An 18,923-nucleotide genomic window follows, 5' to 3' on the forward strand; every position below is an offset into this window, starting at 1 on the left:
TCTCCTGCCCAGAGTCATCTCCCCCATCAATACTTGTGCTTATCTCTCTTCTCATGTTTCTTGTTGTTTCAAGCAGCTCTTTAGCGAGCCACAAAAATGTTAGCTATCCAGCCAGCTTTGAGTGGACCCCGGCTGAAGTAAATATTCCACGCAGGCATACTGTCTTCATTTTCCATTTCTTGGTTCGTCCTCTTTGGGCCTGCTACATGTAGATCAAGAGCCTCTAAAATGTTTAGAGAGGAGACCATGCACTACAGAAACTATGGCTTTCACAGCGCTGTGTTTCTATAGTAACCATCTTATTAAAGCACTGCAGCCATCTGCTTTAAATATTAACTTCACAAGACCATCAGGACTAGCTTAAAACAGTATCACATGTTCATTAAATATTAAAACTCGAAACAAAAGGAGAGAACTACAGGAGAGAGCTTTTTCCTGTTCCTTCTATCTAATCTTTGAGAAAGAAAAAAAAAACAACACAACACTGGTTTGCTGCTTTTAGATAATTTAACAGCTCGTCCCACTGCTTTAGAAATGACGCTTTGACCACACTAGCTGCTGGTGGCATGAACTACAACTTTCGGGGTGCTGCAAAAACAAACAAATGGAGAAAACAGCTTCCTGGGATGGGTGATCACTTTGTACACACACGTTCACCCCAATGTCAGATCTTCTTCACCCCGTTTTGGTAGCGGAACTCTCTTAAGGACCGTGGCAGTCTTCCGAGGAGACGGCCAGCAGCTGCTGAGGGCCACGCTGGAGCCAACAGCTGTCTGGTGCTCTGGTTTTATCAGTCTGCTAAAGGGCAGGTGCCTAGGAGAAAGGTATAAATGGTAATTTGTTAACCCCTCCAGGCTGTGGCTAATGAGCAGGAGCCTAGACGCTGGCCTAATTCATAGAAATGCCTGCTGCTTCCAAAAAACCTGCACCAGCAACAGGTTGTGACAGCAAAGTCCTTGGGTTAAGTACACCAGATCCTATTTGTTCCCTTTTAGCAATCTGAAATATGTTGCCTTTTGCTCTCTCTCTTCAAACTGTGCTAGACAGCTGAAGGTGAGCTCCTGAGAGCCCCTCTCTGCCATTAACACGTGGTACCTGGAGCTCACCCTCTCATGTTATTTTCTCTGTGCTCCTCTTGCTCCCCCCCTAGCTCCCTGCTACCCGTTTTAAGGCCCTCACCCAGAACAGGCTCTTGTGATCAAAGTGATGAGGCACGGGAACGTGCATCGTGTGCAAGTTTCACCCGAAAGTTTCACTGGACCAAAAAGAGGAGAATTCAGATCTTCCCATGGCAAAGCCACAGACCGCTGGCACTTGAACTAAAGAAAACTATTTTCTAGTTTTTCAAATTCTCTGAAACACGCTTCTAGCTCCATCCACTACAGCTTAACGAAACCATAGTTAATACTGTGATAAGTACCGTCATCGTAACGTAAAGCCATCTGGTTTTCCCACCTCTCTTTACTGGTGCCCCACAGTGCCAGTACCTACACTAAGCTGCTCCTGATGCTATCTCGATCTTCTTCGGTGCGAGAGAACTCTTTGTGCTGCGCACAAAACAGCAGCCATGCACCCAGGTAACAAAGACGTGGTCCTTGTCCAAGAAATTCACACTCTAGTGGATCAACAGACCCTCACACGAGTGCGTAATTACTGATTTTACAATTCACCCAGTATGCGTTTTCTCCTGCTTAGTGACACTGACTTCTCTGTTCTCACACAGTAACCTTTTTTCTGAAGTTCTGGTGTTTCTTGTGTTGGTAACTCAAGAGCAACGTCTCAGAAGGCAGGAAAAACCTCAGGCACAGACACTGAATGAGGAACAGCTGCCTAAGTTGCTGTTCTGGGAGCTACAGCGGACGTCCAGCTGAACAGCTGGTGTCAAAACTTTAGAGAAAAAAGGCAGTTTTAGTCCCGTTTGTGTGACTCTGTCAGGCATAAAGTTACCTTTCTTCTCAGGCTCAGTGAGGCCTCAGCTGGGATGCTATATCTTTCTAAAAAGAGGAAAGTTGATCAAAAAGAGAAGATTTGGAAGAATACAGAATCTCTACTAGCAGATTCAAGAGCAGATTGTCCAAGTATTTGTCATAAGTGACAGAGTTATGATTGATCTGGCTTGGGGGAAAGAGTGGGTGAAATGGCCTCCTCCAGGGCTATTTCATGCACGTTTTGGGAACAAACTGTCCACGTTTCGCACTGTTGTGCACTGGTATGGGGAAACTCCCTTTGGTGTATCCTGGTGAGAATTTTCCTGGACAAGCACGCAACCAAACCTGCACGGTCACAGGCCTCAAGGGCTTCCCAGAGAGAAGATGCTGACCACTGTTCCCCCTGGAGTTAAACAACCCCCTGTTTTCCACATCAAACTTCATGCAGGAGCATTACTTCCTTTTTACATGGAGTTTTGTGATGTTTGCCGTGCTTGAGACTCCTACCACAAGGAAAGACAACTAAAAAATCAAGCTGCCATGGCAGTGGAGTGTGAGTAAAAGACCTGATTTTGCTGCTTCTTGTGTATTTATATTGAATTCATAAATCAGGGTTTCTTCTGCTTGCCTGTTACATAATAAAGACTGTTTTCTTTCATTGATGTATAATTTGGCCTCTGGAAACGGGGGTTTCATCATATTTTGAAGCTTTGGAGGTTGGCCATGGCCAAAGGGTAAAGCACAGTAGCATTTCTTGCAGCACTGAACGATGTGGTAAGAAACATCAGCACCTCACTGGTTTAATCCCATGAACACAAAGAAGAGCCACTGGTGGGATGGTTCAGCCAACTTCTTTTTTATTTTTTTTTAGCCTACTCTGTAATGCAGGGTTTTCTCTTTCCTAAGAACCTCTCTGGGCAATTTTGCCTAATACGTTCCCTGGTAGTGTAAAAATCTGAAACACTGCTTGTTCCTTTCATTGCTTTTGTTCTTTTTGCCACATGTTGTAGTTCTTTTGACTTGAATTAACAGGACTACTTTGTATTTAAGAGGGTGATGCGAAGTCTTTTGTGCTGAGCAGATACTGTGCAGGTCTGTTGATGTTCCTACCTTGCCTTCCAACGCTACGGGCAGTTGTTAACGTAACTTAATGTGCCGTCCAGCAGGTGTTCTGTATGCTTTCCTTCCCTGTGCACAAAATGAGTAAGAGTTGGCCTGTTGCGGAACCATGTTCTGCTGAGATAGCAATGAGTAAGGGAGACAGAGGAACGATGTGGTCCCTGTCTGCCTACCTCCTGGGCCAGGGAGTCCTCCCTCTGACTCATTCAGTGCTGCAAATTTTGATAGGGCAACTCAGACCCTCTCCAAGACTCCCAGCTCCCATCCCATAAAGAGACATCAGTGGAAAACCCGTGAGGTAAATGCCACAGGTGCTCTTTCATCTCTTCTCCAGCTGCCCCTGTGTTTTGGTAGATTGGCTGTGGTGGGGAAGAGGGGTTTGGCAGAAAGTCATAAATCGGTCAAGAATCTCTCTCTCATACGCACCCATGGCAGAGAAAGCTATGGCTGGGGACAGCCATTGGTTATGCCGAGGAATTCATTTCCCCAGCTTTGTACTGACCCGATTATTGATCTGTTTATGTTCCATGTATAAGAAAAATTAAGAGTCCCGAGTCTGTTCCCTGGTAGCTGGGCAAAACTCTTTAGTAAGAATTGCACTTATGCATCTGAAGACATAATTAAACTTTAGGTGTGCCTTTTGCTGAACTTGTTGAACAAGATTTCCATTACTTTTTTACCTAGAGGACAAACCCATGACAGAGTCTGTATTTATTTTGAGATACTCATCTAAACTGACACAATGGTGGTTATTCACCCTCTAGCATGCAATGGTAAATTTTACAGTATTTTCTTCCATCCTGTCTCCAACTTAAAAGCATGGAGTTAAATAATCTTTATCATAAGCAGCATTTCTTTCATTACATTTTGTTCATTGAAAGAGTCTGCTCTTATAATGTAAGAAGTCATCATTAATGGTCGTAATGAGAAGATTCTGAGTCAAAGATGTGCTAGACGCATCATTTGTGTATCTGTATAGATCTTCCCCTGGTTAAGTTAAATGTTCTGGTAAAGCCCGCAGACATCATAAATACTAATAAACTAGTCCTGGTAAGCCTCGATACTTTCTGATTCAGAACATTTTCAAAAAGTGCTTCGGGACTACTGGAGAATGACTCTAGAAGCTGTACTATGATGCACCCAGTAAAAAAGCTACACAAATTCGGAGATGAGATTAAGACTGTTGGTTCTCCTTTCTCTGAGGCTGCCCATACTTGTACAGATTCACTACGGTGGATTTGCTTTCCACAGGCAGAAGAATGGCCACAAAGAACACAAAGACCATAGCAGTGACCCATTTTCAGTTCTTCCATTCTTATTCCTAGGTCTATTATACACACTGTAATGAACACCGTAATGAACATTCAGCAGTGAAGAGACATCAATAACTGATGGAAACACATTTGCTCACATGCCGAAAGCAACATTAAAACTGAGCTAGGAGTTGGGACAAAACCAGTGTGGGGCTGAGCTGCAGAGCTCTTCACCTTCTCTGGCTAGAGCTATCCGACCACATGAAGGCAGCTGGTGACCAGCTCTGGCCTCCCTGCCTCATGTTGTTTAAATAATAAAAGATATCTGCAGCAGCTTTGGTGACTCTTAATGCAGAGCTGCCATGGATATGGATGGAAAAGGTGAAGACTCTGGACTAGCTGTATGCTTGCAGGAGTTGCCTTCAGTAATGGGACAGAAGCACATTGGGAAAGAGGCATGGAGAAGCTCGTAGCGTGTCTTTCCTAAGGGCTTTGCCATTATGATATTTACAAACACCGAGATGTATCATAGTAACTGGTATAAAATAGAACTATGATCTTTCTACTATCTCGTCTCCCTCAGAAAGGTCAACCTTGCTGTCTGGGAGGAAAAAAAAACAACCCTTCACCACTCAGTAGGCTTTTGCAAAGCTGGGAGTAAGTAAATTGTTTGATTTCAAAAGTAAAAATTGGAAGTGATTTATTAACAAGCATGGGTTATTTTTTGCTAGTTTAGCAGCTTTTTCAAGAAGGCTGTGTTTATCTTTGGCAACCAGTCACGGTTGTATAGCCTGTCTTCCTCCACATACATGCTTTTCTGAGAAAACTTCAAGAAGGCTAGAGTCTGTCAACAACCAATCATCAGACCACGTACTTCCATTTTACAATAAACTGCTAACTTCTAGGAAGGAAACTGTTTTAGGGTAATTTTAAGTACAATACAAACTTCCTTGAAGAACTTCAAGCATAAGGAAGAGACAAATTGATTTTTCTAATAAGCATCTAGTACTTCCAAAAACGATTAAAAAAATACATATGGAGAAGCGTGGACATCTGACAGCTGAGTGTAAGGCCTGGTTTGCTAGAGGGACATTTTTTTTCTTGAGGCCCATGCCAAAAAGTACAGTGGTATTCATATTCTGTAGAGAAAGGTGTGTCACTTGAAACTACTAAGCTGTCTTTTTCCTAACCGGATGGTCACTATCCAACAGCGAGGTATTCATTAGCACCTGATTGCAAGTGTTAATAAAGGAATAAAAAGGGAACTGTCAATCAGGAAGCACACAATCACAGAGTGTTCTTTTATTTTAGCCAAAGTAAGCCAGCTTTGCACTTCCTTACCACTCTGAAAATTTTATGTACTTTGAGTCAGTTCAGCAAAGAAACAAACTCATGGTGACGAAGAACACAGTCACCTTTATCCCCGAGCTGCTGAATCACTCACCCGCTCCTGCTAGCTAATAGTAACTATTTTTAGGTTACGGTGGAAAATTCTCTCGTGGTGGCAATGATATTTCAAATGAGTTTGGAAGCAAAATCACCTTCCCGAGCGCCTCGATGTGTGCTCAGAGTCTGTGCTCTGCTCACCCGCCTCGTACTCGCTCCCCGCGCTGGCGATCTAGGTCAGCCTCGCGCAGGAGATGCGGCATTTGCTGGCTCTTTCATAACCGCCCGTAAGAGTTCTGGGGTCATGTTTGTAAACACTGCAGCCATGTGCGCGCGAGCACGTGGCGAGGCATCAAACCGATCCGGAGCGCCAGGTGGGGAGGTAAACCTTGGCGCTGGTATCGATGTCGCTAAGCCGGCTAGCGCCAACTCTCTGGCCGGCACATTCCCCTCGTAGCCGCGTGAAGCGCGCCGGCGGGTTGCCTGAAGGGAAAAACGGGAACCTTTTTCCTGCACGTGGCACACGTGGGCGCGTCTTGGTGTCGAGGCAGGTTCCTTCTCTCAGCCGTAAGCAAATGGCAGCACTTTGAAAGGTTCTCAAGGAAAACAAAACTCACTTCTGCCCTCGGTCAGCAAAACTGGAGCCAGCGTGGTCCCTCAACACAATGCCAAACTATGGCTATTAGGAGAAAGAACTGTATAAGGGCATGTTGCCAGCGTTTCCAAAATGACTTCAAAGACAGATAACCGAGACATCGTGTCTGTAATAGCTTTTTGCTGGCTTTGCACTGATGAAATTAAGACCACGTTTCAGGCATTTGAGGAAGTAGCTCCTAAATTATTCCTGTTTATCGGCAGAAGTTGCGTGAAGCTAGATATGGCCAGTACAAACAAAAGTCACAAGTCTTTCATTTCCTCTTAAAGAGGAGCTAGCAGATACAGCCACCCAAAGGCTAGGGAAAGTTTCATCTCACCCTGGCCATGCACTTCACATGCTTGGAGACAAAGTATGCACGAGGGGGGAACAGCCTGCGCTTGCCGTCCCTCCCTCTCTCCCTCCCTCCCTCTCCTACCATTCTGTTTCAAGCGCAGCTGTAAGTCTCGTTTGCTTTGACCTTTGCTGGGAGAGCTGAGAATAGGACAAAGAGTTAAAGTGTTACCAGTGCCTGCTGAGTTTGCACTTCTCAGGCCCTGCGAGCCAGAGGCGGCTGCGAGAGGGTGTGCATGCAGCACTGCGGAGGGCGAGCAGGAGGGAGAGTAAAACAAAAGGAGAAAAATAAACAGTGCACACCCCGAAACACAACAGGGGAACATGTACAGAAAAATGCCTGTCTTTGAAGAACACGGACTTCTCTGTTTGTTTCTCTTGGTGTAGTTGTATCTTGTTATCTGAACTCAAGGTACAGTAGATATAGGAGTCCTTGAACTCTGAACTCATGAGGAGAGCAGCAAAAAGTAAGTCAATACAATTTTAGCTGAGTGCCTGGAAATAAGCATGCTTTGTCTTTTTGTGCCCCGGCTATGGCAGGCCATTTAATACAGCAACGCACAGCTGTCCAAACCTCTTGCTTGCTGTATGCCAATGGCCTGCCAAAACAAAGCAGAACCGAGGCAGTCCTCTCCTGGTGATAACGCAACTGTGGCCCTGAACACTGGCTGTTCCGAGCGTCTTGCGTTTCACTGAGACTTGTCTCTTAAATCTGGACATAAAGGGTTCCCTGGTTTGTCAATGAGAAATAGAAAAGGCGCCCATGCACTTGCACAGGCTTTCTGAAATCCTGCCCTACTGTAAGCGTTACCCAGTTCCCTAGCAGCGTCTCTGGAAAGCAGAGAAGTACCCTCCTCGCTGTTGCATGTCTGTCTAGCTAGCGCTCTCCAGCGCTGCTACTCTATCGAGCAATAAAGTTTCTATTTTTGACTCACCGTGGACGACCTTGCTCTAAACCCCGGGCTGAATATCGCTTAAAAGTAAAACGAGCAAACCCTAGCACGCTAGCGGGCTCCGTCAGCTCAGCCTTTTGCTGCGATTGCCGCCAGCGGCTGCAGCCGTGGGTGACAAACGGGCTGGCGCAAGCCGCGGCGAGGTCCTGCAGCGTGGCACCCTCTGGCCCGTCACACAGCGCCCTGGGGAAGCCCGGGACAGTGTTTGTAAACACCGCGGCCACGTGCGCACCAGCCACGTGGGGACCCGGCTGCCGAACCTCCAGACTGCCAGGGGACCGGCGAAAACTGGGGGGAGCCAGGAGGCAAGCCCCCACGCTAGCTCTCGGTCCTTCTGCGTTGCGGTTTGCAGCGCTGTTGGATCTATAAACATGGCAGGGAAAAATCCATCTGTCCTTCACGGTCAACTGCCTCTGTCAGCGTCCAAGGGAATGCTGCCCGAGCTAAATTACCCATTGGATTTTATTTCTGAATGCATTTCATCATGGATTGTATCACGAGTCTCTGAACCTGCTGAAGTTACTTGGGGTGGGCTCTCGGTTATATGCATTAAGCACCAAAACAGGCAGCTCGAGCTACAGCCACCTGTGGCCTAAGAATCCCCAACAAATCCCAAAGACACCAAAATTCACCGTCTCCGATTAAGGTCTAGGAGACTGTTACATAGAAAGCTACGAATGCTGCCTGGTTTGTGTCACCTGCACAGGTCTGTACATCCCAACTCCAGCAGAGAGAAGTTTTGGCAGCAAATTAAAGGTTTTTTTTCCTTTTTCTTTGAGCTCCGCTACCAAGTATGACATCAGCGCGAGGGTTCGTGAACCCTGAAGAACCTTTAATTGATAAAACAGATCAAAACAGGAGTCGTGTGGTAGGTTTGGGCTGGCGTACAGAACAGTTTGCAGACTGTGGGAAATCTTGCCTGAATGAATAGGAGGATCAAGGGTATTAAAGGTTAATGGGAATTATTGGAGTACCTACTTACTGAAATGACATTACACAACTCTGTCCTACTCACTGCAATTAACCGACACAACGTACTGTTTTTAATTATAATTAGCTCATTGTGAGATTCTGCTTGTTTGTTTGGAGGTGCATGGAGACATCTGCAGCACCAGTAAGATCGAGATAATACCCTTACTTCCCTGCACCTTTTCTCACTCGGAGTTGAGGGTTTCAGCAGTGCCATAGTCCAAGCAGTACACAAAAGCAGTCCTCTTCCCTGAGGAGACAAACAACAGAATTTGAGGCACAATTTGCTGGCTTATTTTGGATGAGCACTGCTGCTTTAAAGGTCCTGAGACTCCTCCAGAAGGGGAAGGAGACAAAAAAAAAAAAAAAAAAAAAAAAAAGCTACACCAAAAAACCCCGATGTGCTGTCAATTAACAGAAAATGTTACTGAAAAACAGCTTCTGAAAAAAGTGAAAAGCTACTCGTTTCTGATTCTAGTTTCTGTTTCTTAAAATTGATACTTCTGTTATCTTAGTAAGCAGAGAAAACTATCTGTAAACTTCTGAATGAGCAGGAAGGAGGGTATCATGGGTAAAGCACTGGGGCATAAGAGATATGGGTTCAGTTCCCAGCTATACCACAGCTTTCCTGTATGTCTTTTAGTTTAGTTTTGTTTTGCCTTTAAAAAAAAAAAAAAATAGTACTGAAATGAATGGCTCCAGCAAGGTTTGCACCACGTTTTGTGATCTGTGTGCGCTTTGGCTCTCAGTTGTTGCTTATTAATTCTCTACCCTTTCTCTTACTCCCCGCGTGTTTTGCCTGCTCATTAATACGAGCACCCTAGGGAAAAGGCTGCAGCAGTGCTGGTTAGGAACTCCTCTGAACTCACACAGAGCAGGTAGCAATAGCAGCTTTGCTTTATTTACTGCAAATATTTAGTTTTTTGGAAGGCAGCTGTCTGCCTCTGCTTTGCGTTATAAACAAGAGTCACTAACACTCTAGCCCTTGTGTGCTGCCAGGCTTCTTTTTTTTTCTTCAACTGTCTCCTTTGCTGCATTAAATAGCAAAATGGAACAGAAATGGCTTGTGTTTGTACAGCCCCAAGCACAGTGGGATTCTGTTTCATGGCTGGGATATGAGGTGCCTCCTAATGCGCAATAATTAATTTCACTCTATCCACTCCTTATATTTAGAAGCATCAGAATTGCCATCCCAAACTAGACTCATGCTACGGCTTGTCCCACAAAGTATCTCCAGCCAGCTAGCAGCAGTTGCTTCAAGAAAAAGCAGCTGTACAGGAGGTAGTTACAGACTCACCCTTCCAGAGGCAAAACTTCTTTCCAATGCATCAGCTAGGCTTTGTATTTTCTAGGAAATGTGCTAACTTGCAACTGCTTCGAAAACTTTTTTTTAAAGTAAAAATCATTTTGTAGCCTCTAAACTCCCCTCTGCATTTTTCTACCTATTTCCTTCCTCTTCCCCCAAAAGAGGGAAAAATGCCCCCCAAACTATTTTATTTTTTTCCAGTTGCTACAAAGTATGTGGGTCTGAGGAGGTGTCTCTCTCCTGTGTCTTCCCACAGGCCAACTGCTTCTGTTCCGCGAAGGAACAATCAATAGGGCTTTGTGAAAATGCAGGGGCTGCCATCAGTTTGCAGGCTCACACGTCAGCTGACAGCACCGGCGAGGGGGGCACCTAATATATTGTCAACTGCACAACACAGGCATGGTGGAAAGATACATAAAAATATGTATTTTCCCCTACCTAATCTCTTCCACTTGTCAGGCACTACATGTAGTAACGCAGAGAAAAATACATCAGCCTAATTCTTATCCTTCCCACTACTTTCTCACACCTTCCAAAGCTGCTTCTCTGCATTAAGGATCACATGGGAGCAGAAAAGCTCAGGTCCAAACTTACTTAAAAAGACCAAATGCGCTGTGGAAAGCATGGAGAGTGCCACAGAAACAACAGAGAACTGAAAGACTGCGTTTTTCTGTTTTGTGCATTTTTCAGTTTTATAAATACCAGGAGTGCATTTCCCCATTTGCTCACTGCTTTCAGCTGTTGCTGGGTCTGTGCTGCGTACACTTACAAACTGACTGTGTGGAGTGGGTCTCATTAGCATAGATTTTCTCTCCCCCAGATGTCTGCCGGCTATATGAGATAAACAAGGGTTAAATCCAGCCCTCTTCAGTTGCTCAGCTTTCATGCTTTTGATTTTTACTGTTGCCATTTTAGTAATACTCCAGACCTTTCGGGGCAGATCAAGTTGAAAGCAGAACAGGCAAGGTAGCAAAGGAGCACAGTGGGAACAAAAAGGTTGCCTTTTAAAAATTAAGAAATAAAAAATGTGAAGGTCTTTAATACATACACGCACCCCCACACAGTTTTCCAAATCCCAGAGAAAGGCAAATCCAATGTATCTTCCAGCTTTCATATGTTCTCTTTCAGGGATAAACTGCATTCTTCTTCTTAAGCTATACATGCACTTTAAGCTTCAAGGAAATCTCTCCCTTCTGTGAACTTTAGTAACTTGGGGGGAAGGGAAGCAACTCCTGCCTTACTGCAACAAGTCCTTTTCCTCATTTTACTGTGAACAGAACAGTAATGCTACTTTCACACAGGAGGAAACATGCAATCATTCTTTTCTCCTTTTTGCTTACATAAGGGCTGAAGGAGTTGTGTGTCCTTTGGCAAGTAGAAGAATTGTATAACTTCAAAGTATGTGACTTCAAACACGAGTGAAGTAGCACCGAGAGAACAAACAGATTAAACAAAGATGAAAAAAAAAGTATCAGGAGCATGAAGATGGGGGTGAGTGCTGCACGGACAGTCGTCGGCTCTCGTGCGAAGGAACGAATACAGAGGGCGACTGATTAAAGGACGCTGAAGTTGAGGGCAAAACTTTCGTGTCAGCATCAGGCCCAGGGTTAACGTTTACCCTTTGATCTCTGTAACAGCACTAAAAGTGGCAAGAGGAGGAACAAGCACTGCAAACTCAGAAATGCCTTTTTCGCATATTCCCTTACGTATTCTTTTATTCTTGCTTGTCGCCTCCTGCGAGAACAGCTGCGGCAAGAGTAATGGGAACCATGGGTCAAAGAAGTCAGAAGGACATGAAAGGAGGTGAAGAGCTTTGCGAAACAGCAGCAGGTTCTGGATCTGACACAAGCAGCTGTGTCGAGCAAATGAGAGGACAGGTGAGAAGGAAACTGCTGGAGCACAGTAACAAAACGCAATGGTTGTAAGCGCAGTTCATGTAAAATGGAAGCAACTGGTGTGAACATACAACAAATGGCAAAAGTCACAGGTACAGCAAGTGCACTGGCCTCCAGCCACCGCTGCATGATAGTGAATGCCATGACTCATGCAGACACATTCAGAATAAGGAAGAGGCCAACTGCTGCCTCTCTGTACGGAAAAACCAGTTCTTGGGACTCGTTTTTCAGACCGAGCGATGTCCTCCGTACGCAGTCCCAAGGGAGCCTGAAAATCGTGCCCGGGTCTCGAAATGAACGTTTCTGGAAGAGGAGCAGCACCTCTGCTAACAAGGCCCCACGGAGCACATGGCACGGGCTCAAAGCGTCTCCTCCGATGGGAACCTGTTTGACAGCTTCGGCTACAGGGGGTGGCCCGAAACCCGCGCTTCTGGCCAGCTGAGCCGCCTTTTCAGCTGAGCTTCCTGAAGCCATCTTGGCAAGATGACCCCAGTAATTACCAACACTTCCCTCCTCCCCCCTGCTTTTTTAACAGCAGGTCGGTGGCATTATTCTTTGGGTAGAGCAAGCACAGAAATCTCCACTGAGCTTCTTGTGCCTCGTGGAGATCTACAGCTTGCCTCCCAGCGCGCGGTATTAACTTTCGTAACAGCAACGCCTCGTTGTGTCAACATGTCTCATTAAGTAATAAAGACTTTCAGCTATTTGATTTTACTTAAAGTTAGCAGCCTTCATGATTTCTTTCTTGTTTGTTAAAGAGGGAATTGTTCTAGTATTCCAACAGGCAGTGAGTCATGCCTAACGAAGGGAAAAATATATTAACAACTTACGGTGGGACCCTTGTATTGCAAAGAGCTGCTCTTGTAAACGTTGGGGATTGGATTCCTTACACGTTTTTGAAAAGGGCAAGGGGCGGAATCATTCGAAACCTTTGCAACAATTCCCTTAACGGTGTCTCACAGCCTGGGTCAGCCCATTCCAAGCAAATGCGTCGACACAGACGGCGGAGGGGGAAACAGGGACGTCTGCGAGAGGCACCAGCGGCCTAGGATGGAACACAGACGCAGCAAGCCGAGCCAAAACCCCAACGACAGCCCGCTTCCTTAAGCTCCTCTGCGTGCTGGATTTCTTCCCCCCTCCCGTGAGGACCGGGCCGTTCCTAGGACTCCAGCCTCCTGCTCCTCGCTGGCTGCGTGGAGGCAGCTGCCGAGGATGCTGGGACACTGTTTGTAAACACTTGGCCACGTGCGCGCGACCGCGTGGAGAGTCATCGTCCTGAGCGCAACGTCTGCCCGCCCGGGGAGCTGCGGTGCGAGCGCGCTGCCGCCAGATCCTTTTCCAGCGCGACTCGACTTCAAGCAGCCCGTGCCAGGACATTTGGAAGACAAGGCTTAGACTGCTTATGCGTTATTAGAAAGAAGATTAAGCAGAAGAGTTGTTTGAGTTTTAGTCACCAACGTGAATTTGGGGATAGCGTAGCTCACAAGGAGTAACAAACGCAGAAGTCGTTACTCTCTTTACATGTCTGCAAAAAATCCTGCTCCAACCTGGAAGCTCCTCCTCCCCCAGACATACACCGGTGAAACCCATATTCGTACTCTGGGAACCCACGTGGAATATGGTCAAGGTCAGAAGCAATAATGGGGAACACATGAAGATATTTCAGGTTGCTTAAATTGCATCATAGTAATTAATTACAAAATGGCAAGGCCACTGCCCTGTACACATGGAAAACACTTCCAAGGGGTGCCTCTTGCTTATGTTAGCTGTCAAGCCACTCACCTGCTGCTCACTGCTTTGCTACCGCACACAAAAGGAACACAAATGCTTCTTCCAAATACAACATGCTTTTAATAAAAAAATTTCCCTTTTCATTTCTCATGTAGAGATTCTTTTTGGATCTGACAGCCATGTTCTCATCCAGGACTACAGAAGCTTTTTCACAGTGCGATCTTGATAGGAAAGCTTGGAAAGTTTTCCACCACTTTTCCAGTAAGTGGTGGAGCAGGACAGCATCGCACAGACTTGTGGAAGCACTGGCCTTTACCTCATCATGGAATTTTTACTTGTTGCTTCAGCAGTCAAACATGTTTCTGAAGAAACATACCTTTTGTATGCAAGGTACATGGAGAAACTGTCTTAAAAGACATGCTTTACTTGGTTAAGATTAAAATGCTGAACTTTCCTGTCTTGTTGAACTTGAGTATAGGACAAGTCTGTTCCTCTGCACACTGCGATAGAAATGCTGCATGGTAGTTGCTGTTTTTAAAAGACACGGTTAAAAAAAAAATAAAGGAAACACACCAAGAATTAGGTCAAACTGAAGCCTCGATACTGCAAGCCTTTATTTATTTGTCAGAATAATCTTACTGGGATTTCTCGCCATATGTATGCTACAAGGCACTCCAACTTGGAACCCACAACTCCACAGAAAACTTTCGTTTTGAAGGAGAGCCTGAATTCTACTCAGGCTGCTAGGATGATTCGGCTTTTTGGAAGGTGTTTGACAGAGGTGAACACGCCTGCTTGAAAAGATAGACAGCAATTTAAATCTTTAAGTCTTTTAATTGTTGAAGCGTATTGCGAAGCATAGCAACTCTGAGTTGTCCCCTGATTTAAAACCTTTTGTGGTGAACAACTAGTAGAGCTTTCTGGTCCCCTTGTGAGGCAGGGCATTTCTGCTCCTTCCTTCCATCCTATGTGGAAGGAATTAGCTGCTGGTTGTTCCTCTATTTCAAACCTTGTTTTGCTCCACCTTCCTTCTGTTAGCCCCTGCTGTGTAATGTGAGACATATTTCCAGCATTTTAATCCGAACAACTTTTCGTGCCAGTCATCAGCTGTCCTTGGGATTAGTCCAGCTGATGCTGGAGGCTCACAGCCTCACTCCTTAACCCCACCACCTCTGCCTCCACACGCTGAGCAATGCCTTGGGAAAGGGGTGGGTTTTTTAAGAGACTTGCCTACCCTAAGGGAAGGCAGAAGTGATTTCTTTTCAATGGGTGACTGAGAAGATGATTACTCATGGTACTTTCCATTTCTAACATTTTATTATCTAGGATATTGGGACAAGCTATGCAAATTGAAGACGCAACCAGTGACGATCTGAAAGTGTACTGGCTTGAACTGTAGCAACTTGTTTCTAGTTACTTGTTCAGTGTTTAAAAGGATACATTTCCTGCAGAATATCATTAAATGAGTAAGAAGGTATTCACTGCCTTACGGAGAATGGGATCAGAATAATGCTGCAAGTGTGATTGATTCATATAATTCCCTTTTTGGCTTTCAGCCATGATGCAGTCATATGCTTTATCTCCGTTCAGACTACAGCTTTTTTTTTTTTTAAGTAATGAATCATAGTACATCCCACTCCATTTCAGAACCAGCACATTGCCTTTCAAAATGATGTCACAACACTTTGCTGCTGCTGGCTGACTGCCTCAACAGCAATCAGGGAGCTGGACTAAATAAATACCGTATATTATTTGGCAAAATCATTTGTGGTTGTGTTCTCCAGCGCCGTTTCCAAGATAACCACCAACTCTACTTGAAACTTGGCAACTTTGTTCTACCACTTTCAGGCTCCAGTTGTGAAGCTGGCTTACAGATGCTGCTACCACGCTTAGAGCTACTGTGTGGCAGTCAAGCGAGAGCGGTAGAAGGGTCACCGTGATAAGCCAAATTTGACAGCTCATCTGAAATCCCGCCGTGAAAAGTGGACAATGTAAAAACAACTTGTGTCTCTTGCTTCTGCAGGAGCCAAATATCTACCACTCAGAACGAAACGGAGCGAGTGATTTAAAGCCACCGCTTCAGCACGCGCTGTGAAAGCCACTCTGCTGCCATTTATTCACAAGTAACTCGGAGGCAAGCTAGAAGTGAAACACTCCTGATAGTCCCAAACAGGGCCGGTAACATCGTTCCAACCCAAACTTCACGTTTTTCAACATCTGAGCGGCAGGTTTGTTCCAAAACATGTTTTTTCCCCTATAGAACCATTTGGCTATTAACCATATGTGGGACTGCATCCCCCCAGCACCTGAAGAGCTTGGGGTGAGAGGATGGTCCCTTCAGCCCCGGCAGCAGCCGGAGTCTCCCGATCCTGCACGCAGAAACCAAAACGTTTACAACCTCCCATTCCCGTTACCCAATGCAGCGCTAGTGCCAGCAAGAGACCTTGGAAATCTGTCCGTCATAATACAGCTCCTCAGCGGGCACACGTTTCATGTTCTTTAAACAATGTTGACATGCCAAAGTCTAGGACCATGCGCACTCTATCAAAACAATGCCAGTCTCCCTGGCCAAGGGCCAGGACTCAGCACAATGCTGAAGTCCTCGTTCAAAGCCTTACTACGAGCGGTGATAGTTTGGCAAATTCAGGAGCCTCAGTGTCTCCAGCGCAACCTCTTCTTCTTTTGAATATTTGTTAACAATTAATTCTGAAACAGGCAACACAAAACCGGTTTCTGAGGTCCCTGGAAGCGTTTGCAAAGCTTCTCGATGTCACTCCCCCAAATGAGACAACTATTTCCACTGAAACGTGACTTTTGAGTGCTTCATTCGGTGAACAGCAGCTTAGTCCCACCACCTAAACACCGTGACTTTTCACTCCTTTGCCCTCCCTTTTTTCTTTCCCCTGCACTGTGACTGCTAGATTTAAATGTCTTCTGACTTCCCTGGCAGGGTTCACACTACACTTTCCATGACACTAAGAAAGAGTCAAAATATTGCCCAACAGCAATTTATTTACATTGGTTCCAAATTGCTGTTTTTTTGCAGGAAGATATCCAAGATGCGTACGTTCTTTCAAAGCATTAACAGCAGCAAGTCTGGCAGACCAAAAAGTTCTTGCCCTGCTAGATTTACCAGCGTTTTCAAGACACAATAGACAGGAGTATAATAGAAAGAATATACTTTGGGAGCAGGAAAAGAAATACACAAATCTGTCACAATTGCTACAGATGTAGCAATATAGTATCAATGTTTCATACCCAGCTTTAGCTGAGTCTTTTGAGGAGAAAAAAAGTATCAGACATTTAGCACCAGAGAACTGAAGCCTAGAAAGCCTTGGAGGACAGCAGCAACTGCTGAGTGCTGCCTGCTCGAGAGAGAAAGAGCTGAAAGTAGCGTGACAGTCTATCAAAAACTGTTATGTGACCATTCTTAGTTACAGAGCTTTAACCATGATACACAAGCAAGCAGAAAACTATACATAAACAGCATAAGCTTACCTTTATTCGGAGGGGTGAGAGAAGTCAGTTTTTGAGGCGACGAGGAAAAGAAAGGAGAAGCCCACCAAGAGGGCGAGGAGTTTGGGGAAAGGTAACGACGGCTGAGGGGCGAGCAGCCCTAAGGACTCAGAGAAACACGTTCGTTTTCTGCGGCTACTGATAAAAGGGGCTAATGCGTTCATCACACATCACTTAAGCAAATTTGTCCAACTCCCAGAAGATAAGAGGCAGGATGATTTATAACCCACGGCCAGCCTGCCACGCCGAGGGCTTCTCTTTAAAGGACACCGCAGGGACCACGGTGTCGGTTTTGCCACCTTCCAGCCAGCCGGATCACCCCGCAGCTCGCCCTCCTACGCGGCCCCGGGCCGTTAGCATCTCACCGCCGGCGACCGCGTCCCGCTTTGCACTTCACAACCCCCGGGAGAAAGTGCCGGGGCGGAATACACACGAGCGAAGGAAGGTAACGCCGTTACTACAGCTCACCCCCCGCTGCAGCCAGCCAACCTGCCATTCACATGCAAACGGCGCGGCCTCATTAGCCGCCGAGCAACACCCACTGCCCTGCTTTCACCGGGGACACTGTCCGTCTCCTCACCGCCGCGACTCCCCAGCTCCCGAGGAGGAGGAGGAGGAGGAGGAGGAGGAAGGCAGCCCGGCTCGCCGCCGCCGTGCCCGGGTGCCGCTCGAGGGCTGCGCGATTTGCATGCGGCTCATCATGGAAAACAAACCTTGTGATGAGGGCTCGCCGAGCGGGGCAGGGAGCGAAGGGGCTGCCGCCTCTCCGCGGCCCAGGGGGGCGGCTCGGGGTCCCCTCGTGTCTCCCCCCCCCCTCCCACCTCAGGCGACGTTTTTTTTTTGGGGGGGACGCGCCCCCCGCAGCCCGTTTCCCCGCAGCCACGTTGTGCAAGCGGCCCCGACGGCAGGATTTAGCAACGCGGGGCGGTGGGGGAGAGAAAAATAAGAGGAAAAAAAAAGAAGAAAAAAAAAAGAAGAAAAAAAAAGGGAAGCCTGGCGGCGAGGCTCGCAGCCGCTTCCCCCTCGCCCCCCAGGAGCGGGTTTCGCTTCCCCCCGGCCCCCCTCGCCGCCCCGCCTTTGTGTCGGCCGGGGCCGGGGAGCGCCACAAAGCCGGGGCCGGCCCGCAGCCCCGCTCCCGGAGCCCCCCGGAGGGGTGCGCGGCCGGGCCGAGCCCCCCGCCCGGACAAAGGCTCGGGGCCGGGGCCGGCGGCGCCCCCCGGCGCCTCTGTCAGGCGGCCGCCATGTTGGGGGCGCCGCGGCGACCACCCCCCGCGGGCGCCCCGCCGCCCCCCGTCCCTCTCCGCGTCCCTCTCCCCTCCCTCCCCACCCTCCTCTCCCTCCCCGCACGCCGCCGGCCGCCGGGAGCCGCCCTGACCTGCGCCGCGTCCCTCCGCCCTGCCGCCGGGCAGCCCGCACCGCCCCGCGCCGCGCTGCGCTCCGCTCCCCGCTCCTACAGGGCCGCCATCTTGCTTCCTTCTGCTCCGCGCCCGCCGGGACCCCGCACCCAGCGGCACGCGGCGCCCTGACGTCGGCGACCGCCCCGCGCGCCGCCCCGCGCGCGCACCGCTCCCCCCCCCCCCCCACAACCAGCGCCGCGCGCCCCCGTGATGCGGCCGCGGGGGCGGGCGCGGGCACGCGCATGGACCCCCCCCCTGCCCCCCCCCCCCCCCGCTTCCTTACCGGGCTTGTTCCGGCGTGAGGGGCTTTCCTCGGTTCGGCTTCTGTTTTCGTGATTTTGGGCGTTTTTTCGGGCTTTTAAGCCTTTTTCTTTTTTTTTCCTTTTTTCGCCTTTTTTCCCCTTTTTTATTTCCTTTTTTTTCCGTTTTTCTTCTTTTTCTCTTTTGCTTTTTTCCTTTTTCTTTTTATTTGGCTTTCTTTC

General features: G+C 47.5%; 1 protein-coding gene and 1 long non-coding RNA gene across 3 annotated transcripts in view; one reads left to right on the top strand and one right to left on the bottom strand.

Moving 5' to 3' along the window:
* LOC310899325 overlaps positions 1 to 17,032 on the top strand; it is an 84,571-nt gene extending 67,539 nt beyond the window's left edge. Inside the window, exon 3 of the long non-coding RNA XR_014584207.1 lies at positions 11,248 to 17,032. This is a non-coding gene — a long non-coding RNA (uncharacterized lncRNA). The remainder of the gene's footprint in view (positions 1 to 11,247) is intronic.
* The window catches only part of TET2 (tet methylcytosine dioxygenase 2), a 73,041-nt gene extending 54,461 nt beyond the window's left edge, over positions 1 to 18,580 (bottom strand). Inside the window, exon 1 of one of the 2 annotated variants that reach the window (XM_083835504.1) lies at positions 18,420 to 18,580. The gene's annotated coding sequence lies outside the window, so the exon portion shown is untranslated. Of the gene's footprint in view, positions 1 to 17,026; positions 17,163 to 18,419 lie in introns of those variants that run through there. The other variant, XM_083835505.1, reaches the window with a different exon arrangement.
* Between the last annotated feature and the right edge of the window lie 343 nt (positions 18,581 to 18,923).

Source organism: Anser anser (assembly GCF_964211835.1).
Source record: "Anser anser genome assembly, chromosome: 4".
NCBI classification, from domain to species: Eukaryota; Metazoa; Chordata; class Aves; order Anseriformes; family Anatidae; genus Anser; species Anser anser.